The following is a 20,891-nucleotide window of genomic DNA, read 5'->3' as shown; positions in this document are numbered from 1 at the left end:
CAAGTGAAGCACTCAGTGGCTTTGGTGGGTTTTTTAATCTGTTGTGCTTAGATTAGACAAGGGTAGTTTAGATCAGTAGCAAGTGCAATATCTGGTTTGAGTGCCCTGAAAGTTTGTCAGTGCCTGGTGACAAGAAGATTTAATGCCACAAAAGGAGGTAAAATCTTCCTGGTGTTCCTGAAGGGACCTTCTAGGCAGCTCTTCTTCAGAGCTGCACAGCCACCCTCAGAGCTGTGGGGTCGGTGTCTGCAAAGGGATGTGTCACCTGGACCTGGCTGAGTCCCACTGAGCTCGTTTAGAGAGAGGTTTTACAGCAGGACTTGCTCTCCCTGGGGAGCAAGGCTGCTGTGAGGAGTGGGCTGAGGTTTGGGGTGTGTGTGTTCCTGCACAGGTTCGCTGCTGGATCTCAGGGGGCCCGGGCTCTGAGTGAAACTGAGCCAGAGTTCAGATACAGAAATGGGCTCTGGGTAAAACAGACTCAGAACGTGCCCAGGGTTAGGTGGGAGAGTGTGGCTGTCTGAAACCTGCAGCTCTCGGGCAGAAAGAGCTGCTTGCCTTCAGTCAGAGCTTCTCTGCCCCTGTCAGTGGTACACATTGAAATAAAGTTTGTTAATACGTGGGAAGTTCCTGTGACTGTGAAAGAGACTTCTGAGATCTTAGTGCTCTGCCAGGTACCAGCTAGGCAGGGTGATAATTGAATTTTAAAGCTACAAATCATACTAAATGTTGTATTTTAATTTCTCAGCACTGCTGCTGAGAAAATCCCGAGGGAAGTCACGGGCTGAGGATACTGCACATCATTTCATTCCTAAGATGGCAGTGTTCCCTGGATATAGCAGACATACCTTACCACTCAAGATTAAGTGACTTAGCTGGCTCACAGCCCAATATAAAACAGTTAAACTGAGAAGATTCAATCATTTGGGGAAGAGTTGCTGTCAGTTACTTTTATATAAGTATAATATATATAATATCAGTCATTAATATTAATGGTAAACCTAAAGGTAAAGCGAGAATAATTACCAAGGGAGACTAAGAAGATGAAATAATCTCAGAGTTCAAAGAACAGGATTGCACCAAATGTTTTCTGGCATTGAACAAATCTGGAGAAATTTTTCAATGTTTACTCATTTTGAATTTATGAAATTGAGCAACATTTTGGGCCTGAATTAGTTTTTAGTGCAGTGGTGTACAGAGAACTCTTCATTTTGGATTTGGCAGCAGGATGATTTAGGTTTCTTTGAAGGGGTTGAGGAAGGAAAAGATGACAAAAATAACCTGGCATCCAACAGCATTTAAATCTAATATTTAACTTATCTGCACCTTGAGAAATTCTCAATAATCTGGTATGTGAATCCATATCTGCAACAAGACTGCCTGACGTGTGTTTCTCTCAACCCGGTGTGCTCACTCCAGGATCAGGTGTGCTCTGAGCAGCCAGCAGCCAGGGTGACTCCAGGGGCAGGTTTCAGTGTGTGACATGCTGGGTGGCAGAGCCCCCGGGGCACGGGCTGGGGGGGACCCAGGCAGGGCTTGGCACTGGGCTGAGCTGGCTGTGCCTGGCTCAGCCCTGCAGCACAGCCCTCCTGAGCAGCACTGGCTGTGCAGGCACCCTGTCCTGCCTGCCTGGGAAGGAGAGCCCCTGGGGACTTTCCTCTGCCAAAAGATCCTCAAATGCAAAATACCAAACCTGCACTTCTTCAAGAAATAATCACAGCTGCTCGTGGGTGTAAATAAAGTATTTAAAAAAAACAAAAAACCACACAACAAAAAAAAAAAAAGAAAAAGTGACACACATACACTGAGAAAAGCGATCATTATTTCCATCAAAAGTCCTGCCAGAGATCTTATCACTATTGCTAAAGTAGCCTGTGCTGCCAGAACTTATCAGATGTTTCCCTTGAATTGGTGTCATAATGCCACTTCATGGTCCTTTATAAAGAACATGCTCCATGGCATGCTTATATCCCACTCCTAGACATTATATTTATATTCAAAATACGCACAATTGTCAAAGTTCAGGTCTCTTCCTGTGTTCGTTATTTGTTGTCAACTATTTACCCCAGGAGCATTTACCTGAGAGGTTTTGGGCTTTGGGTGAGCATGCAGAACAGGGAGAGCAGTTCTGTGTTCCTGTGTGCAGCTCTCAGGTTCTGTGTAGGTGTGGTGAAACAACTTTTGGAACCATAAATGTGATCTTGATAGCACTTGCATGGAAACAGTGCTATTGTATGGTAATGAAACTGGTGTAATCAGCCTGGAGTGAAACTGGTGACTAATTCAAAAAGCAAACTTCCTGTCTGCAGCAAAAGCCCTTCTGGAGAAAAATGCCTTTCCTTCACTGCCCCGTGGCACTGTGTCACATTGCAGCCTTCACTGCTGCTGGGAGTGCTCTGGTACAGCACATAATTATCGTTTGGGGTTTCACTCTTGAGTTTGTTTAATTCCTCAGTCTCCTGGGCAGGAGCAAAGACTCTCACTGACAGTCTTCTGTCAGGGCAGGGGGAAGGAGTGCTTCCAGCTGGGATCTTGGGGTGAGCTGGGAGAGCTCAGGGGTCCCAAAGCAGCAGCAGGGTCCCCTGGCCATGGGTTTCCCTGCGTGTCAGGAGCTGCTCTGGCAATCTGCCTTTGCCAGGGTCGGTGCTGTGCAGCTCTGCTGGGGCTCTGGGTAGGTAGCGAGGTCTGGGGAATTTTCCCACTCCTCAGCCAGCTCAGAAGGATACCAAAGACCAGATTTTGGGAAGGATGGCATTGTTTCAGTTTTGGGATGTGGGCTGTGCTCTGTATAGTGCACAGAACAGCTCCTGCAGAACCCAGCAGAGTTCTGCTGCCTTGGGGCCTTGAAAGCATTCAGCTGTAAATATTGATTGTATTTGAGCATTTTAAAGTAATTTAGGGGTAAACATGTCAATGAAGGAGAGAAGGATTTTTTGAGACCCATGTTAGGCTCAGTCTGATGTCAGTAGTTTGCAGCCTCAATAGCCTCCAAATCTCACGCAATCCTTAAACACAAAGCCGTGTTTTCTGATTGTTTTACAGGGGCTGCTGCTGTTTCTGGCTGGTCAAGGCTGAAGGGATTATTGTGACTGGCCACTGATTGTGTCACCAGCCTAAGGAGTGTTTCATCTTGCAGGCCTGCAGCTGCTGGGCTGGATCAAGGTGAACGTGGAGCAAAGGAGTCTTGCAACACGTGGCCCTGCAGATAACCCCACCCAGCAAGCAGCACACTGACTGATGGGCTCTGAGAGCGAGCCGATAAGCCGGTGGTGCTGATACCACTTGGTCTGTGAGCCTCCTTTGATACTGGGGCAGGGCAGTCAGGAATGCTGATGGGACCCTTGGAGGGTTTGGCTGAGGGCTGGTTGTTGTCACAGGCTGTCAGGACACAGGGCTGTGTCCCTGCAGGCTCCTCGCACTGTGGAATGAACACACTGCTCGGGTTCCTGGGGGCCTTTCTGCAGACCACAGTGCACAGTGAATGTGAAATATCAACAGTCCCTGCACGGAGGTGCATTTCCATTCCTGTGTACTGCATCTTGGTGTCAATAGTTCCACTAAGAGGACACTGCTGTCCCCCAGTGTAGTGACCTCCCTGGTGGCACTGAACTGCCCCCAGCAAAACACACCAGACCTGTCCTGTCATGGGAGAAGCGTTGTCTTGTCACGTACCAGAAAACCAGGGTAAAACCAACTTCAAACACGAGCTGGTTCTGTTTGTGCTCCCTCACTCACTTCACAGGCTGAGGGACCTGTGAATTAAACAGGCTCCCAGAGACAGGTCCTGCAGGTCGGCTGGATGGAGACTGACCCGGCAGTCCTGGCTGGGTGGGAGCACATCAGTGTGGAATCAGGAGCTGGTCGTAGTAAGTGGGGCAGGAAACACAAGGCACTTTATTTGCAATAAGCATATTTCCCAGGACAGAATTGAATTCAACTGGTTTGTCCCACTTGCAAACAGCCAACAAGATCCCTGAACCTAGGAGCTGTTCCCATTAATCCTGCTAACACTGCCCTTCATTTTATTCTTGACTGCTCAAGCAGAGATGAACTTTGAGGCTCTCTCAGTATCACTGAGACAGATGTGGCATTTTAACACTGTTGGCAAGACAAAATGTCAGGAGGGCCAGAGTTTCAGTTTTCCCCCTTGAAGGATTTTTGCCTGGGTTTCCCCAGCAGCCGAGCCTGTAGGCTGCTTCCCCTGGCAGCAGATCCTCTCTGGGTAGTGGTGAACTGAAGCTAAAACTCGATGCACCGTCACAGATGGCATCCAGGCACAAATGCCTGTCAAAAACCACTTTATCAAAATCACTGACAATTCTAATTCTGTTCTCCAGAGTGCTGACAGCAAACTTGATAGCATCAGCAAATTTTGGGTTTACACTCTGGTTTTCAAGGCACTAATACAAATACAAACCACAGACAAAGCTCTGGTATGTCTTCCAGTTTCATGGCAAACTATTGACACATCAGAAGTTTTTAAACAGGTTATTTATCTTCTAGGTGTTTTCCCAGTTTGATGAAGTGCTGTAGTGTTCAGGCAGGGCTGTGGGCTCTGAGGTTGACTGACTAATGCAAATAGATATCTAAGAGTCGGGTTTGATTTCAGTGTTAACAAGAGCCTTGGAACCTATCTTTGTTCAGTAAACAACATATTTCATAGTTTACATCAGATTGAATCCTTCTGCAAATATAAACAAATACACTCATGGAACAAGAAAGTAAGCTCTGTGGCACTCATGGCTGCAGTGACTAATCAATTAAAAAGTCTTTTTATTGTTGACTGTTTAAATCAAAGCACCCAACCCTGTAGTGCAGGGTGCCTAAAGCAAGAAGAGTTTGGGTTCTGCACAGCCTGGAGAAGTGTTAGGAAGAGGTTTGGGATCCCATGATTCCTGGGATCTGGAAGGAATGTGTCAGTTCTCTGTGCCGTGAGCTCAGTCTGCACTCATTGCTGAAATCATGATTTTCAAGCTCCTGTTAGGCTTCCTGATGGCAGACTCCTATGAAAGGGCTTGGGGCTGAGCAGGGAGGGTCCCGTCCTTTGGGGAGGGGGCTGCTGCTGCTCCTGCCAAGCTTCCAGCAGGCTGGCAAGGCTTGGCACGGGGTGTGGGCTGTGCTGTGTGTGCCAGGTTCACACCCGTGGCAGCCCCTGGCAGCTAGAAATACCCCTGAGCGTGAGTCACCCTCGAGTGGCACCCAGGGCCTTTCCTGCCACTCCAGGCAGTGGCAGAGCTGGGACGTTCTACAAGGTGTGGTGCTGACTCAGCTTTGGCAGCTGCAGCCAAATCTCACCATTTCCTGACCGATGAACAGCATGAATCAGTAGCCACCCAACGAAACCACACGACTTAAATCACACTGAGTGTCCTTCCGCCATGCCAGGGGAACACCGAGCTCCAGACCCTGCACCCACCTCAGGGAGGAGCCAGCTGGGGGCCTTGGGACACCCCACGGGCACTCAGCTGTGTGAGAGGATGTCCCGCACTGTGCTGGATGGGCCCTGTGGCTTTGGTAGCAGGGATTGGGAAAAAGGAGCCAAAGTCACCTGGAACATTAAAACCCTCAGTAAATGGTAGTGCTGCCTCTGTGCTGTAGCTGTACCAGGAGTCTGCAAACAGACAGCCTGTGTTCTTACTACAGCTACTTCACTTCTAAAATAGCACGCTGGTAGCAAAAGTACAATTTCAAAGTAAAGTTTGGTGTAGATAAAGACCAAGCCACCATTCCTACTCCTACTTACCGTATGGAGAAGCCACTGACTGTTACAGCTCTGCCAATGACTGAGCCCACAGCACAATGAAGCTCTGTAAATAGTGTTTAAGCGTTGACAGTATTTAAACATTTAACTCACCGAGCCTGGTGTGAGTACACTTTCTCAGCATTAGGAAATCTATTGCTTAATTAATGTTTTATGGCAGTTTGCATATATAAAGCACTATATATGAATGCTGAATATGATTCAGTTGTCAGTATCTGAACATGAATTACATTTCACACAGGGCTTGGGAGAAGAAATTCCATAACATTAGGCAAAATGGCTTATGCATTCCCAGTAATTTTACATAAAATCTATTCATAGTGCCCATTGACTGGAAACAATATATGGGATTCTTTTAGCTGAACTACTTAATTCAGCAGATAACCACTGCTGCTTCATAGTTCAGGGATGAGAATGTAAGGGAGCAGCTGAGGCATCCACTGAATTCCGTTAATGACAAAGGGACGTTTCAGAGGACAGAGGGGACACTGTCCACTGTGCCCACAGCACGCTCAGGGAGTGGAACTGACCACTTAGGGCTGAGCAGTAAAAATGAGACCTGATCCCGGCCTGGGAGCTGGTCCTGGCCTGGGAGCTGGTCCTGGCCCAGAGCTGATCGTGGCCCAGAGCTGATCCTGGCCCAAAGCTGATCCTGCCCTGGGAGCTGATCCTGCCCTGGGAGCTGATCCTGGCCCAGAGCTGATCCTGCCCTGGGAGCTGGTCCTGGCCCAGAGCTGATCCTGCCCTGGGAGCTGGTCCTGGCCCAGAGCTGATCCTGGCCTGGGAGCTGGTCCTGGCCCAGAGCTGATCCTGGCCTGGGAGCTGGTCCTGGCCTGGGAGATAATCCTGGCCCAGAGCTGATCCTGGCCCAGAGCTGATCCTGGCCCAAACCACTATTTCTCCTGGCACAGCAACAACTGAGTTTAAGGAAGTCACATCTATCTACATGTATATAAAAATATAAACCATGCTACTGTATATTTACATACACAAATTTTGAGTATATATTTAAATATGTAAATATAGATTGTGGTTTTTGTATGTAATACATGCTATCCATACATTTGTCTTTAATAAGAATACAACTATTCCACATTAAAATAGATCTAAAATTCTGTATTCTCTACAGTTTTTGCTATTCTGCCCTGGGAATTACAGGCATCATTCCCCCCCACCTTGCTGCCCAGGGACTGTGTGACCTGAGCCCACCACCCACAGTTCAGCCCACAGCCAGGCTGGCTGCCTCCTCCCACAAATCCTCTTTTTCTTTCTTTCTTAGGTTTTCTGTTCCTGCTAAAATTGTTATTCCAGTTTCCAGCTCTTCCTAAATGACTTGCAGAAGGCAGTGACAGGTTGCAATTTGAAATCCACTTAGCTGGGTTTTTCTGTGAATAATCCTGTTTGACAGGCTTTCCTGCCCTCCCTCCCTGCCATTAGGCAGGGCTGCAGCTCTGGCTGCGCCAGGGCAGGGCAGTGGCTTTGGGGACAGAGAGGGGGATTTCAGCTCCTGCAGCCGAAACAAACAACAGAACTGCTGTCTGGAACCCAGCTGGAAAGCACTTGGATTGGTTAATACATGAATATCTATTAATTAATGCTCGAGCTGACATTTCAGTATTGTATTTGAGTAACTTGCTCTGTGAAAAGTTGTAATTTTATTCATATCGTTTTAAACAATGATCTATTAGATATGATGAATCTCTTTTTTGTTAGTGCTCATGTTAATGCATTCCAATGGCAGGGATGGGGCAGCCACAGCTCCTCTGGGCAACCTGTGCCCCTGCCAGGGAAGAGCTGCTCCCCTGCCCACCTTTGGGAGCTCGGGGAGGACAGCCCAAGGCACGGCATGGCACGGCCATGCCATGGGGTACCCCAGGCAGGGACATGCCAAGGGGCATCCCAGGGCATGGCCATGCCACAGGGCTTTCCAGGCAGGGCCATCCCGAGGGGCACCCCAGGGCAGGGACATCCCTTGCATGTCCGTGCCCTGGGATGCCCTGTTGGATGTCCCTGCCCTGGATGCCCCTTGGGATGTTCCTGCCCTGGATGCCCCTTGGGATGTTCCTGCCCTGGGATGCCCCTCAGGATGGCCCTGCCCGGGATGCCCCTCGGGATGGCCCTGCCCAGGGTACCCTGTGGCAGCCCAGGGCCAGGACCCTCCCTGGGCACAGAGACCTCGCTGACAGCAGCAGCAGGAGCAGCCCCTGGGTCTCCAGCAGCCCCAGGCCGTGTGCCAGGAGAGATAACACCGAGCAGCAGAGCTGTTACCCGGCTCTGCCTTTCTGCTTGAGGCTTGCTTCCTACATGGAGCCCCTGCCCCTCCAGAGGGGCTGCCAAGGCCGTGACATTTTACTGAAAGCGGCCTCCGTTGTGCCACTGCCCTTTCCAAGCCAAATAAGTTCAGTCTTTTCAGCTGAGTGCTTTTGACAGGAGCTTTGAGCAGCTGGAGTGAATGAGGTGAGCGCTGCAATAACGGAGTCAGCTCCAGCCTGCCTGAGCCACACACGGCACACATCTACACTGCCGTGTCCCTTCATGTTGAAGCAGTCTGGGAAAATTAATTTATTTTGCTTCTTATTGATTAGTTTGAAAGGTTTTTGCTTACCCTGTGCTCTGTAAGAGATGTAAAGCCAGTTATTTTGAAAAACTAATGGGATTTTCCGAATTGTGACAGACACATTTATTGCCATCCTATTTAAGAACGATTTGCCTCACATCAAGCTGCCCAAGTAATCGGCGCACACGGCACATTCACTTGGGGATGTTTATTATTCTGGAGGGGAGAGAGGGAAATAAAAAAATAACCTCCTGTTGCCTTTTAATTGCTCATTTCCTGCTCGAGACAGCAAATGCCATTTGGCTGCTGTAGGAGAGATAAATGGGTGGGCCGGGTTCTGCCTGCTCCGAGGAGCCAGAGCTTTGTTCATTAGCACAGAACCAAGCGGAAAAATAATCACTAGGAAAGCAAGCCAGAGGTTGCATTACTTTCTTAAGCAGGGAATAAATGCAGATTATTTCCTCCAAATGCAGAAGGGCTCCAGAGCCACCTATGGTGGCACTAATTGCTTCAATTCCCCTGTGCTGCTGCTGAGCACAAAAAGCTGTGTTAGATGCAGTGATGCCAGGGAATTGTGGAGAATCCCGAGCTGGAAGGGACCCAGAGGATCAGCAGCTCCTGGCTGCCTGTGGGGTGGACCCTCGGCGTGAGGGTGGCTGGTGTGGTGCTCCCTGGCAGGGCAGCACAAGCAGCCTACGTGCAGCCTCTGAACGTTTTTAGCACAGCAACACCATGAGCGTATTTTTGTTTGTGTTATAAAATCTCTGCCTTTAATTTGAGTCGGGAATGGGTTTTAGATTCAGTTATATTTAAAAATGAAAAGAACAAGACCCCGCAAACAAGCTGCTGCTCCTCACTCAGAACTGGTAGTCAGAGAATCAAAAATGAGGGTCCGGTTTTAAACAGCATTCAACACCCTGAACTAAGGAGCTTAACCTGCTGGGTTTAACAGAAAGATCGTGACAGTAATTAGATTACAGCTTATGCCTGTCAGGAGAAATGAGAGGCTTTGTGCCTGCCTGCCCTGGCACACAGGTGTGAGCTGGGACACAGTGAGGGCAGGCTGGAGCTCCAGAGTGGGACAAATGAGAGCAGCCAGGATAATCCAGCACAGAGCAGTTTCCTGAGCACGGGAAGGAGCCTCCTGCCCTCCTGGGTGTGTGACACCCGAGAGCTGTTCCCTGCAGGAGCTGCTGCAGGAGGGCAGGGAGGCACTGCAGCGGTGCTGCAGTTCATGGTATGCAGAGGGTCACACTGGAAACCTTCAGTGATTTCTTCTGGGTTTGGATTCCTTGAGTGTAAACTCAGAGCCCACAGCAAGCAGAAGTGCAGCCCAGGGTACCTGGGCTAGCACAGCAGAGGTGGCAGCCGTTGCTGGAAGGTGCAGAGCTCAGTGTCTCGTGCTCTTTATTGCAGAGATAAGGCCCTGAACAGCCATCCTGGCGGGCAGGGCTCGTCAGCCCAGCTCCATCTTGTGCAAGATGTGATGAATCACATCCTGGGCCAGGAGGGGAGAGAGCACGACTGAACCAGCTACAAATCCTCGAGGTACTGAGGCAGAAAAGACACTGAGATCCAGGAATACCCGAATGCCAGACTGGTTTGTGTTGCAAGGGGCCTTAAAATTCACCCAGTCCCACCCTTGCCATGGCAGGGACACCTTCCACTATCCCAAGTTGCTCTAAGCCCTGTCCAGCCTGGCCTTGGGCACTGCCAGGGATCCAGGGGCAGCCACAGCTGCTCTGGGCACCCTGCCCACCCTCACAGGGAACAATTCCTCATTCCCAATCTCCCATCCAGCCCTGCCCTCTGGCAGTGGAGCCATTCCCTGTGTCCTGTCCTTCCATCCCTTGTCCCCAGTCCCTCTCCAGCTGTCCTGGAGGGGGCTCTAAAGGCACTGGAATGGCCTCAGAGGTCTCACTTGTTTTCTCCTGACGCCTCCGGGTGGGGGCTCAGGCAGCACAGGCGGTGATGGCAGGGACAGATGGCTCTGACCGGACCCGCTGCACTGTCCCCAGCCCCACTGTCCCTGTCCCGCCGCGCGTGGGACCCCCAGGAGCATCCCCCCCACCCCGAGCACCATCCTTGTTTCATTCCGATCCGTTCCCATCCCGCTCCTGTTCCCGTTCCCGTTCCCATCTCGCTCCCATCCCATCCCGCTCCCATCTCGCTCCCGTCCCGCTCCCGCTCCCATCCCGCTCCCCTCCCGCTCCCGTTCCCGTTCCCATCCCGTTCCCGCTCCCATCCCGTTCCCGTTCCCGTTCCCATCCCGTTCCCGTTCCCGTTCCCGTTCCCATCCCGTTCCCGCTCCCGTTCCCGCTCCCATCCCGTTCCCGTTCCCGTTCCCGTTCCCGTTCCCGTTCCCGTTCCCATCCCGTTCCCGTTCCCGTTCCCGTTCCCGCTCCCATCCCGTTCCCGTTCCCATTCCCATCCCGTTCCCGTTCCCGTTCCCGTTCCCGCCCCGCCCTCTCCCGGTTCCCGGTTCCGGGGCCGCGGGCGCCCCCTGCTGCCGCCGGGGGGAGCGGGCAGGGCCGGGCCCCGGCGCGCCTTGGGGTGACCCCGGGCCGTGACTCCCCCTGCCCGGACCCCGCACGGCTCCCACGGCGCGGGGGCAGCCCGGCTCCCCAAAACAAACCGCAGCTCCAAAACGGGGGTTCTCCCCCGGTCCCACGAGCCGATGGCACTTAATTCCTTCACGCTGAGAACTGCACCGTAAACGGCAGGAGGGCGGCCAGGGAAGGGCGTTCTGTGTCTGTTTTGTGTGTCTCTCACCGCCCTGGGATGCTGCCGTGGGCAGAACCCCTGCAGGAGTCACTGCCCGCGCTGGGCTGGGGTGACACCAGGGACACTCTGCCATGGATCCGCGGGCACCGTGCCCCTGTCCTGGCCCGGATCCCCCCGGGGCCGGCACCCCCGGGCTGTCCCGGCTCCACCCAGGGACTCGGGGAGGAAGGCGCTTTGATGGATGCAGGGAAGCAGCGGGAGCGGGGCCGGGCGAGGGGCAGCAGGGCCGTGGGGACAGGGCAGCTGCCGGCACAGCGCTGAGCCGAGCTGGCAGTGCCCGGGGCCCGCAGAGCCACCGGCAGCCGCTCGGTGCCGCCGGGACCCGTCGGAGCCGCCCTGCCCATCCCCGCGGTCCGTGCGGGACGCGGCGGGCAGGGCTGGGCCGGGCACTGCTGTCCCCCCAGCACGTGTGCGGCCGCTGCTGCCTCGCCGCGGCTCTCCGCCAAGCCTGACTCACCGCGCGCTGCAAGACTTTATATTTAGCCGCTGCGCAGACAATATCACCGACTTAAAAATAGGTGTGAAGGAGGCTGCAGCGCTCATGGGCGCTCTGGGTGCCAGGAGGGGCCGTGGCCGCGGCAGGGCAGTGTCACTGTGGCACCCACCATCGCTGTGCCGCCACCGAGGCCAAAGCCACCTCTGCCCTCGCACACCTGGGGCGGCACTGAGCCTCGCTGGTGCTGGGGCAGCCCTTGGGAAGGGAGCCCCGTCTGTGCCCGGGCTCCTTGCGGGCGCTGGCCCCCTCTCGGAGCCCCGTGCCACCCGAGCCCAGCCCGTGCGGAGCCTGCGCCGCGCTGTCACCATGGAGATGCCGGCGGCTCGGGTCCCTCCTTCGGGGGGAATGCAGGGGAACAGAAAGGCTGCTTTGCAGCAAAATTGTTAGCAGTAATCTTTATTTCTATTTAAATTGTTATTTTCATTCATCCCCTTCTCGTTCTTTGTAGATACTGGATACCCATCCCAGTGGTGCTCTGACCGGGCTCTGCTGGAGCCCTCTCTGCCCCACGCAGAGCCAGTGTGCCACAGAGCCAGTGTGCCACCCACCGAGCCAGGCCTGGCTCCCCTGCAGCATGGCTCACGGGCAGCCTGTGACGGGGACAAACTCGCCTCAGCTGTGCCCATCCCTTGGAGCCCCTGTCCCTGCCCAGCTCTGCAGTGCCAGCCCTGCCCAGCCCTGCAGTGCCAGCCCTGTCCCTCAGAGCCCCTGTCCCTGCCCAGCTCTGCAGTGCCAGCCCTGCCCAGCCCTGCAGTGCCAGCCCTGTCCCTCAGAGCCCCTGTCTCTGCCCAGCTCTGCAGTGCCAGCTCTCGGAGGCTCCACGAGGGCTGCTCAGGGCTCACCCTGGGGATTCACCCAGGTCCCCAGTGCCATCACACCTACCCCTGGGACATTTGGTACAGAGCAAGAGGAAGGGAGCACCCCACTGTGCTCAACACAGTGAAAATCCGAGTCAGGTGAGACCAGCTCCATGGAGTAGTGACAGATGCCATTCTCTGCCCACACTTTGAACTGCCTCGAACTGCCCAGCAGCTCCTGGGCTGCCCCTGACGTTCTGAGGGGAGCAAGAGTGCAAGTGGCACTTGCAAAACAACCCATGGTTCCCACAAGTCCCTCACTGCACAAGACAGATCAGCCTTGGGAGGCACGGGCCCCTCAGAAACAGCAACCCAGCTTTGCTGAGCATCTGTGAGTGGTGGGCAGAGGCAGCAGGCACTCGCTGTACCTGCGGCACTGGAAGCCAAGGGATGCATCACCATTCCCACAGGGAGTGAAACCCCTCCACACAAAACCATGCTTTGTCGTGTATTTGTTAATTGGTTTGTGAGACATTGTTTAGGAGCTCGCATCACGAGACCATCATTCTTTCGGTGGGATTAGGAAATTGTTAAGATCAGGAGGAGCAATACATCATCTTTCCAAAAATAAAACACCTCATGATTTTAGTGTGACTTCTTGTTACTGACACACGTGAACAGCCCATGATGCCAGAGCCTCTCCCTTACCCTGCCGAGGCTCTCAGAGAATGTGGCATTTACCCTGCTCCGTCCCAGTGGATTTGCTTTCACATCGGGTGGCTGTTTGCTGGGTGTGCTGCTAGAGCTCCGATCTGCACTCCCAAACATCACGACTCCTCTCTCAGCCCGTCCCACCCACCTCGTTCGGGGGTGCTCATCCTGCCGCGCTGCAGGTTCTGCCTGCACACAAGCGCTTCCTCTGCCTCGGCTCCCCACGCTGCCGGGCTTTCCTCCCTCTGCTGCCTCGGGACCTGCTGCCCACAGCCCCTGCCAGGCCCCCAGCCCGAGCCCTCCTGTGCCGGGCTCTGCCAGCCCCAGGAGAGCCGAGGTCAGAGATGCCAGGGGCCGGGAAGGGCTGGGAGCTGCCAGCGCCATGCCCAGCCCAGCCCGGGGAGTGCAGGGGCTGCTCCTGGCATATGAAACCCAGCAGCAAGGCTTGATTCCAGCCCACGAGTTTTCCTGGCACAGCTGCTGCTTCTCATGAAGTCCAGCTGGAGATCAGCAGAATCCAGGAGGTTTCTAAGCAGGAGAGACACAAACCCTTCAGTTGTGCTAAGTGGGACTTGCCTAAACCAGCAGCGGGTTTGTGTCCATGAAGGTGACACAGAGCTGCTTTGACGTCTCCTTTCCTCAGCTCCTCACAGCTCTGACATATTTTCCCTGAGTTTTTATAAATAACAAGTGCAGAACACACAGTGGTTGTAGGGAACTGGCTCTGGCAGCAAATCTCCCCTAATGGTTTCAGCTCCCGTGGGAAGAGGGATTCTTATCCTCAATGCATTTGTCAAAGAAGCTTTGCAAAGACATAAAATTAAGCTACTTTTTTTTCTTTTTAAATGGTACTAATCAGCTTAACACCGTGAAAGACACCATGGAGAAGTTGCTTTGTAATTTCAGAAACCTTGGAATCCTGACCTCACTGTGGAATTACCCCAGGGTGCTGTCTCCACAGCCGTGTGTCAGCACTGGGAGGGGAAGGAGCTGCAGAGGGACACACTGTCCTCCCCAGTCTCTGCCAGACATCCCCTGGGTGGGGCTCAACACACCTGGGATGGACATGGGGACCCCAAGGTAGCATCCAACGTCCTGGGGTGTCCCCCCAGCTCTGGGGGCTCCATCAGAGCTGAGCTCCCTGCTCTCAGCCAAGGGAAACGTTGCACTGCTGCCTTTGGGGCTTCTCCAGAGCAGGTTTTATGGTAAAGGCACATCGGTGCAGGCGGGGATGTGCCCTGGTCCTGCACTGTTTGATTCTGGTATAAACAGGTCATCTGCTTCATTTGAGAAAGGTTTGCCCACAATTATTCCTTCCCGAGGTCTGGGCAGGAGCGTCTGTGCGCTCCCAGCTCCCTGGCAGATCCCAGGGTGGATGTGCCCTCCCTGGCTCCGGGAGCAGCCCGGGCCCTGCAGCAGCTCCGTGCTGGCCAGCAGGGAAACACCCTGATATCAGCTAACGCCGCAGGTAAATATGGGCACTGCCATGGAGCACACCGCGCCCTCCCGCGCTGCCCGGCTCCCGGAGGGTTTACAAGCCCTGGAACGGGCATCTCCAGGAAAGCACGAGGCTGTGCCAGCCCCTCGCTGCTGTGCCAGGCCAGGGGCAGCAGGGCTCAGCCCAGACCCCACAGCCCACTCGGGAGCAGCTCTCTCCTGAAGAGAAATCACATTTCCAGGAAAAGGGAGCCTGCTGCAATGTCTGGGGAGCAGGAGGTGCAGGAGCAGCCGTTTCAGAGATGGAGCTCAAGCCACAGGCAGTGACTGCCCAGCAGAGAGAGATGTGTGGAAGGGAAGGGAGAAAAACCAAGAGACAAATAAACCCAGCAAGGGTCCTCCTTCCTTAGGAGGTCATAAATGCAGTCTTTGGAGACCCAGGGATGCTGATTAACTTGCACAGGCAGATAAAGACCTTGACATCAATTAAATACTGCTGATGAGGTGAGGTCAAGAGTAATTATAACCTGCACATATCTTCACACATTAAAGGCATGTTTAATCTTTTCATTGAAAAGCTTTTTACTGAAATTAAGTAGTATGATAATTTCCTGCAGTGTCCTGTTTTTGATTAAGTAGGTGGAAAGACAGTGGATTGCCCTCCATCAGCTCTGCTTCTGTCAAGTTCCTGCTAAAGAAATACCTTTAGGGCTTGTTTGGTGTTTTGGCTGTTAACTTTTTAAAAAACTCTTTTAAGTGGCTTTGAAAAGAGGGCTCACACTTGTATCACTATTTATACCCTTTCCAACACCAGCCCCAAGGCCAATGGCCGGGACCATGGGACAGTCAGACTGTGCTTGCCAGGGCAGACCCCACTGTGTTGTGGCTGCTCTGAGCCCCGGCCATGCTGCAGGGGCAGTGCTGGGCTGCGGGGGAGCTCTGCCTGTCCTGGACACTGCTCCGAGTGTGTCACAGGGAGCTCTGCCTGCCCTGCTCTGTGCTCTCAGTGTGTCACAGGGAGCTCTGCCTGTCCTGGACACTGCTCCGAGTGTGTCACAGGGAGCTCTGCCTGCCCTGCTCTGTGCTCTCAGTGTGTCACAGGGAGCTCTGCCTGTCCCTGGACACTGCTCTCAGTGTGTCACAGGGAGCTCTGCCTGCCCTGCACTCCCTCTGTGCTCTCAGTGTGTCACAGGGAGCTCTGCCTGCCCTGCACTGTGCTCTCAGTGTGTCACAGGGAGCTCTGCCTGTCCCTGGACACTGCTCCGAGTGTGTCACGGGGAGCTCTGCCTGCCCTGCACTGTGCTCTCAGTGTGTCACAGGGAGCTCTGCCTGCCCTGCACTGTGCTCTCAGTGTGTCACAGGGAGCTCTGCCTGTCCCTGCACTGTGCTCTCAGTGTGTCACAGGGAGCTGTGCCTGCCCTGCTCTGTGCTCTCAGTGTGTCACAGGGAGCTCTGCCTGTCCCTGCACTGTGCTCTCAGTGTGTCACAGGGAGCTCTGCCTGCCCTGCACTGTGCTCTCAGTGTGTCACAGGGAGCTCTGCCTGTCCCTGGACACTGCTCTCAGTGTGTCACAGGGAGCTCTGCCTGCCCTGCACTGTGCTCTCAGTGTGTCACAGGGAGCTCTGCCTGTCCCTGGACACTGCTCTCAGTGTGTCACAGGGAGCTCTGCCTGCCCTGCTCTGTGCTCTCAGTGTGTCACAGGGAGCTCTGCCTGCCCTGCACTGTGCTCTCAGTGTGTCACAGGGAGCTCTGCCTGCCCTGCACTGTGCTCTCAGTGTGTCACAGGGAGCTCTGCCTGTCCCTGGACACTGCTCTCAGTGTGTCACAGGGAGCTCTGCCTGTCCCTGGACACTGCTCTCAGTGTGTCACAGGGAGCTCTGCCTGCCCTGCACTGTGCTCTCAGTGTGTCACAGGGAGCTCTGCCTGCCCTGCTCTGTGCTCTCAGTGTGTCACAGGGAGCTCTGCCTGCCCTGCACTCCCTCTGTGCTCTCAGTGTGTCACAGGGAGCTCTGCCTGTCCCTGGACACTGCTCTCAGTGTGTCACAGGGAGCTCTGCCTGCCCTGCACTGTGCTCTCAGTGTGTCACAGGGAGCTCTGCCTGTCCCTGGACACTGCTCCGAGTGTGTCACAGGGAGCTCTGCCTGCCCTGCACTCACTCTGTGCTCTCAGTGTGTCACAGGGAGCTCTGCCTGCCCTGCACTCACTCTGTGCTCTCAGTGTGTCACAGGGAGCTCTGCCTGTCCCTGGACACTGCTCTCAGTGTGTCACAGGGAGCTCTGCCTGTCCCTGGACACTGCTCTCAGTGTGTCACAGGGAGCTCTGCCTGCCCTGCACCCACTCTGTGATCCGAGTGTGTCACAGGGAGCTCAGTGTGTCACAGGGGCAGGTCCCGGCCCCGCAGGTCCCTGGCTCCCCGTGCAAGCCCAGGAAGGAAAATCCCGGTGTTTCCTGGCTGGGGACGTGCTGCACGCCCGGGGAACGGCAGCACCGGGTGCCATCGAGGGCAGGGATGGGCACAGCTGTGCCAGCTCCTGCCCTGCTGCAGGGCCTCTCAACCAGCCACCATGCCAGAGGTGTTCACCCAGCTCTGTGAAGTACCTGTGAAGCCTCACATCCCTTAACCCGGGCAATTCAGAGAGGGAGCTGTGGATAAATGCAGGCCTGGAGCAGTGACAGCAGCAGCGGGCACAGACTGTGCTCCACCAGGGCCCCAGGTGTGCCAGCAGCTCCCCTCTGCTCCTCAGCTCCCCTCTGCTGCTCCAGAGGCTGTGGAGGGGTTTGTCCACAGCTTCTGTCACCTCACACAGAGGCAGGAGCCATCACAGCATCACTAATCATGCTGTGGGCACAGCAGAGTCAGGGGCTGTGCTGGTGCCAGGGTTTGGGGCCAGGGCAGGGCTGCTGCCCACACCCAGACTTGTGGCATCATCCGGGGCTGCTGGTCCTGAGGAGAGTCCCTGCTCCCACAGGATGGACCTGCTCTGCCCCCCACCAGCTCCTGTGCCCGAGCTGGAGCAGCTGCAGCTCCCACACACTGGGCTGGCATCCCTGGCACCCCCCCTCAGGATGGGCTAATGTGGGTTTTGGATCGTGTTCCCTTAATGGTCACTTGGCACCGAGAGAAATGTATTGGATTCATCAGGAAAGTTTATGTTCCAGTTAAGTGGCTTTCACAGCCAGCTGATGGGGTTGGTGCTCCTGACTCAGTGCTTTGCTGCTCCTCACTTCCCACATGGTCTGGGTACCCCCACCACTCCTTGGCACTCTTCTGTCCCGCTGGCACCATCCCCCCAGCCCAGGGGGCAGCTGGGGAGAAGCAGATCCTAAAGACACCCAGGCTGAGATACAGCAGCGACCAGAGGGATTGAAACACTTGTGGTGGCTTTGGTGACCCTTGGGGGAGGCAGGGAGTGCCCAGCCAGGCTCAGGGCATCCTGCAGGACAATGGCAGTGCCAGAGCCTCGTGCCCTCTCAGAGGTGTCACTGCCACCTGCCCAAAAGGCACCTCATTCAGCTGGATACAACGTGTGAGCAGCTCTGCAGGTTTGGAGCTGATGGAAATGAGCACCACACTTTAATCCATTCAAAGCAGGGACCTCGTAAACCACTGGAGCCTGACACACCCCTCCAGGGTTATGTAAGTGACTGTTCACAGCACGAGCTGACAAATATCATGTACAGTATCTAACAATGAGATGGCACTGAAACATGACTCATGTCAGTGACTCCGTGTGGATGTTTCTACCTTTGCAATGGTACTGGGAGAGAAGAGCAGGAGCCTCTGGAGGAGCCCCAGGCTGGCGTGTCCCGGTTCCCAGGGTGGTTCTGGGGCACACAGCCTGCCCAGCCCCCGGGAATGCAGAGCTGGGGCTGCAGCCAGCCTCACACCCGTGGGGTGTCAGGAAAGAGGGGAAGAGGGGAGCTGGGGCTGCTGCTGGAGGCACCCAGCCTCCAAAACCCATCTGGGAGCCTCCACGCCCCAGCAAGGCTCCTGTGGGCAGCCTGTGCTCTGCCCTGCCCCAGTGCAGCTGCAGATGTTCAGTGTGCACTCAGGGGTGCTGCCCTGCCCCAGTGCAGCTGCAGATGTTCAGTGTGCACTCAGGGGTGCTGCCCTGCCCCAGTGCAGCTGCAGATGTTCAGTGAGCACTCAGGGGTGCTGCCCTGCCCTGCCCTGCCCAGCTGCAGATGTTCAGTGTGCACTCAGGGGTGCTGCCCTGCCCTGCCCTGCCCAGCTGCAGATGTTCAGTGAGCACTCAGGGGTGCTGCCCTGCCCTGCCCAGCTGCAGATGTTCAGTGTGCACTCAGGGGTGCTGCCCTGCCCCAGTGCAGCTGCAGATGTTCAGTGTGCACTCAGGGGTGCTGCCCTGCCCTGCCCCTGTGCAGCTGCAGATGTTCAGTGTGCACTCAGGGGTGCTGCCCTGCCCTGCCCCTGTGCAGCTGCAGATGTTCAGTGTGCACTCAGGGGTGCTGCCCTGCCCCAGTGCAGCTGCAGATGTTCAGTGTGCACTCAGGGGTGCTGCCCTGCCCCAGTGCAGCTGCAGATGTTCAGTGTGCACTCAGGGGTGCTGCCCTGCCCTGTGCAGCTGCAGATGTTCAGTGTGCACTCAGGGGTGCTGCCCTGCCCAGCTGCAGATGTTCAGTGAGCACTCAGGGGTGCTGCCCTGCCCTGCCCTGCCCAGCTGCAGATGTTCAGTGTGCACTCAGGGGTGCTGCCCTGCCCCAGTGCAGCTGCAGATGTTCAGTGTGCACTCAGGGGTGCTGCCCTGCCCTGCCCAGCTGCAGATGTTCAGTGTGCACTCAGGGGTGCTGCCCTGCCCCAGTGCAGCTGCAGATGTTCAGTGTGCACTCAGGGGTGCTGCCCTGCCCCAGTGCAGCTGCAGATGTTCAGTGTGCACTCAGGGGTGCTGCCCTGCCCTGCCCCTGTGCAGCTGCAGATGTTCAGTGTGCACTCAGGGGTGCTGCCCTGCCCTGCCCTGCCCAGCTGCAGATGTTCAGTGTGCACTCAGGGGTGCTGCCCTGCCCTGCCCTGCCCCAGTGCAGCTGCAGATGTTCAGTGTGCACTCAGGGGTGCTGCCCTGCCCAGCTGCAGATGTTCAGTGAGCACTCAGGGGTGCTGCCCTGCCCTGCCCTGCCCTGCCCAGCTGCAGATGTTCAGTGAGCACTCAGGGGTGCTGCCCTGCCCTGCCCTGTGCAGCTGCAGATGTTCAGTGAGCACTCAGGGGTGCTGCCCTGCCCTGCCCCAGTGCAGCTGCAGATGTTCAGTGTGCACTCAGGGGTGCTGCCCTGCCCTGCCCAGCTGCAGATGTTCAGTGTGCACTCAGGGGTGCTGCCCTGCCCTGCCCTGCCCCAGTGCAGCTGCAGATGTTCAGTGTGCACTCAGGGGTGCTGCCCTGCCCTGCCCTGCCCAGCTGCAGATGTTCAGTGTGCACTCAGGGGTGCTGCCCTGCCCCAGTGCAGCTGCAGATGTTCAGTGTGCACTCAGGGGTGCTGCCCTGCCCTGCCCAGCTGCAGATGTTCAGTGAGCACTCAGGGGTGCTGCCCTGCCCAGCTGCAGATGTTCAGTGTGCACTCAGGGGTGCTGCCCTGCCCTGCCCAGCTGCAGATGTTCAGTGAGCACTCAGGGGTGCTGCCCTGCCCCAGTGCAGCTGCAGATGTTCAGTGAGCACTCAGGGGTGCTGCCCTGCCCTGCCCCAGTGCAGCTGCAGATGTTCAGTGTGCACTCAGGGGTGCTGCCCTGTGCAGCTGCAGATGTTCAGTGTGCACTCAGGGGTGCTGCCCTGCCCTGCCCTGTGCAGCTGCAGATGTTCAGTGTGCACTCAGGGGTGCTGCCCTGCCCTGCCCCAGTGCAGCTGCAGATGTTCAGTGAGCACTCAGGGGTGCTGCCCTGCCCTGCCCTGCCCAGCTGCAGATGTTCAGTGTGCACTCAGGGGTGCTGCCCTGCCCTGCCCCAGTGCAGCTGCAGATGTTCAGTGAGCACTCAGGGGTGCTGCCCTGCCCTGCCCTGCTCAGCTGCAGATGTTCAGTGTGCACTCAGGGGTGCTGCCCTGCCCCAGTGCAGCTGCAGATGTTCAGTGTGCACTCAGGGGTGCTGCCCAGTGCAGCTGCAGATGTTCAGTGTGCACTCAGGGGTGCTGCCCTGCCCTGCCCCAGTGCAGCTGCAGATGTTCAGTGTGCACTCAGGGGTGCTGCCCTGCCCTGCCCCTGCCCAGCTGCAGATGTTCAGTGTGCACTCAGGGGTGCTGCCCTGCCCTGCCCCAGTGCTGCTGCAGATGTTCAGTGTGCACTCAGGGGTGCTGCCCTGCCCTGCCCAGCTGCAGATGTTCAGTGTGCACTCAGGGGTGCTGCCCTGCC

The 20,891-nt window shown here is 55.7% G+C and overlaps 1 long non-coding RNA gene across 1 annotated transcript; it reads right to left on the bottom strand.

Moving 5' to 3' along the window:
- Positions 1-9,056: 9,056 nt before the first annotated feature.
- Positions 9,057-10,427, bottom strand: LOC135278397 (uncharacterized). The gene is made up of 2 exons (XR_010345916.1): positions 10,237-10,427; positions 9,057-9,866 (listed from the first exon to the last, which is right to left on the bottom strand). It is a non-coding gene; the product is annotated as an uncharacterized LOC135278397 (long non-coding RNA).
- Positions 10,428-20,891: the final 10,464 nt, after the last annotated feature.

Source organism: Passer domesticus, chromosome 11 (genome assembly GCF_036417665.1).
Source record: "Passer domesticus isolate bPasDom1 chromosome 11, bPasDom1.hap1, whole genome shotgun sequence".
Lineage (NCBI taxonomy): Eukaryota > Metazoa > Chordata > Aves > Passeriformes > Passeridae > Passer > Passer domesticus.
The sequence above is the reverse complement of the archived record's forward strand: the minus strand, read 5'-3'. Positions and strand labels throughout refer to the sequence as shown.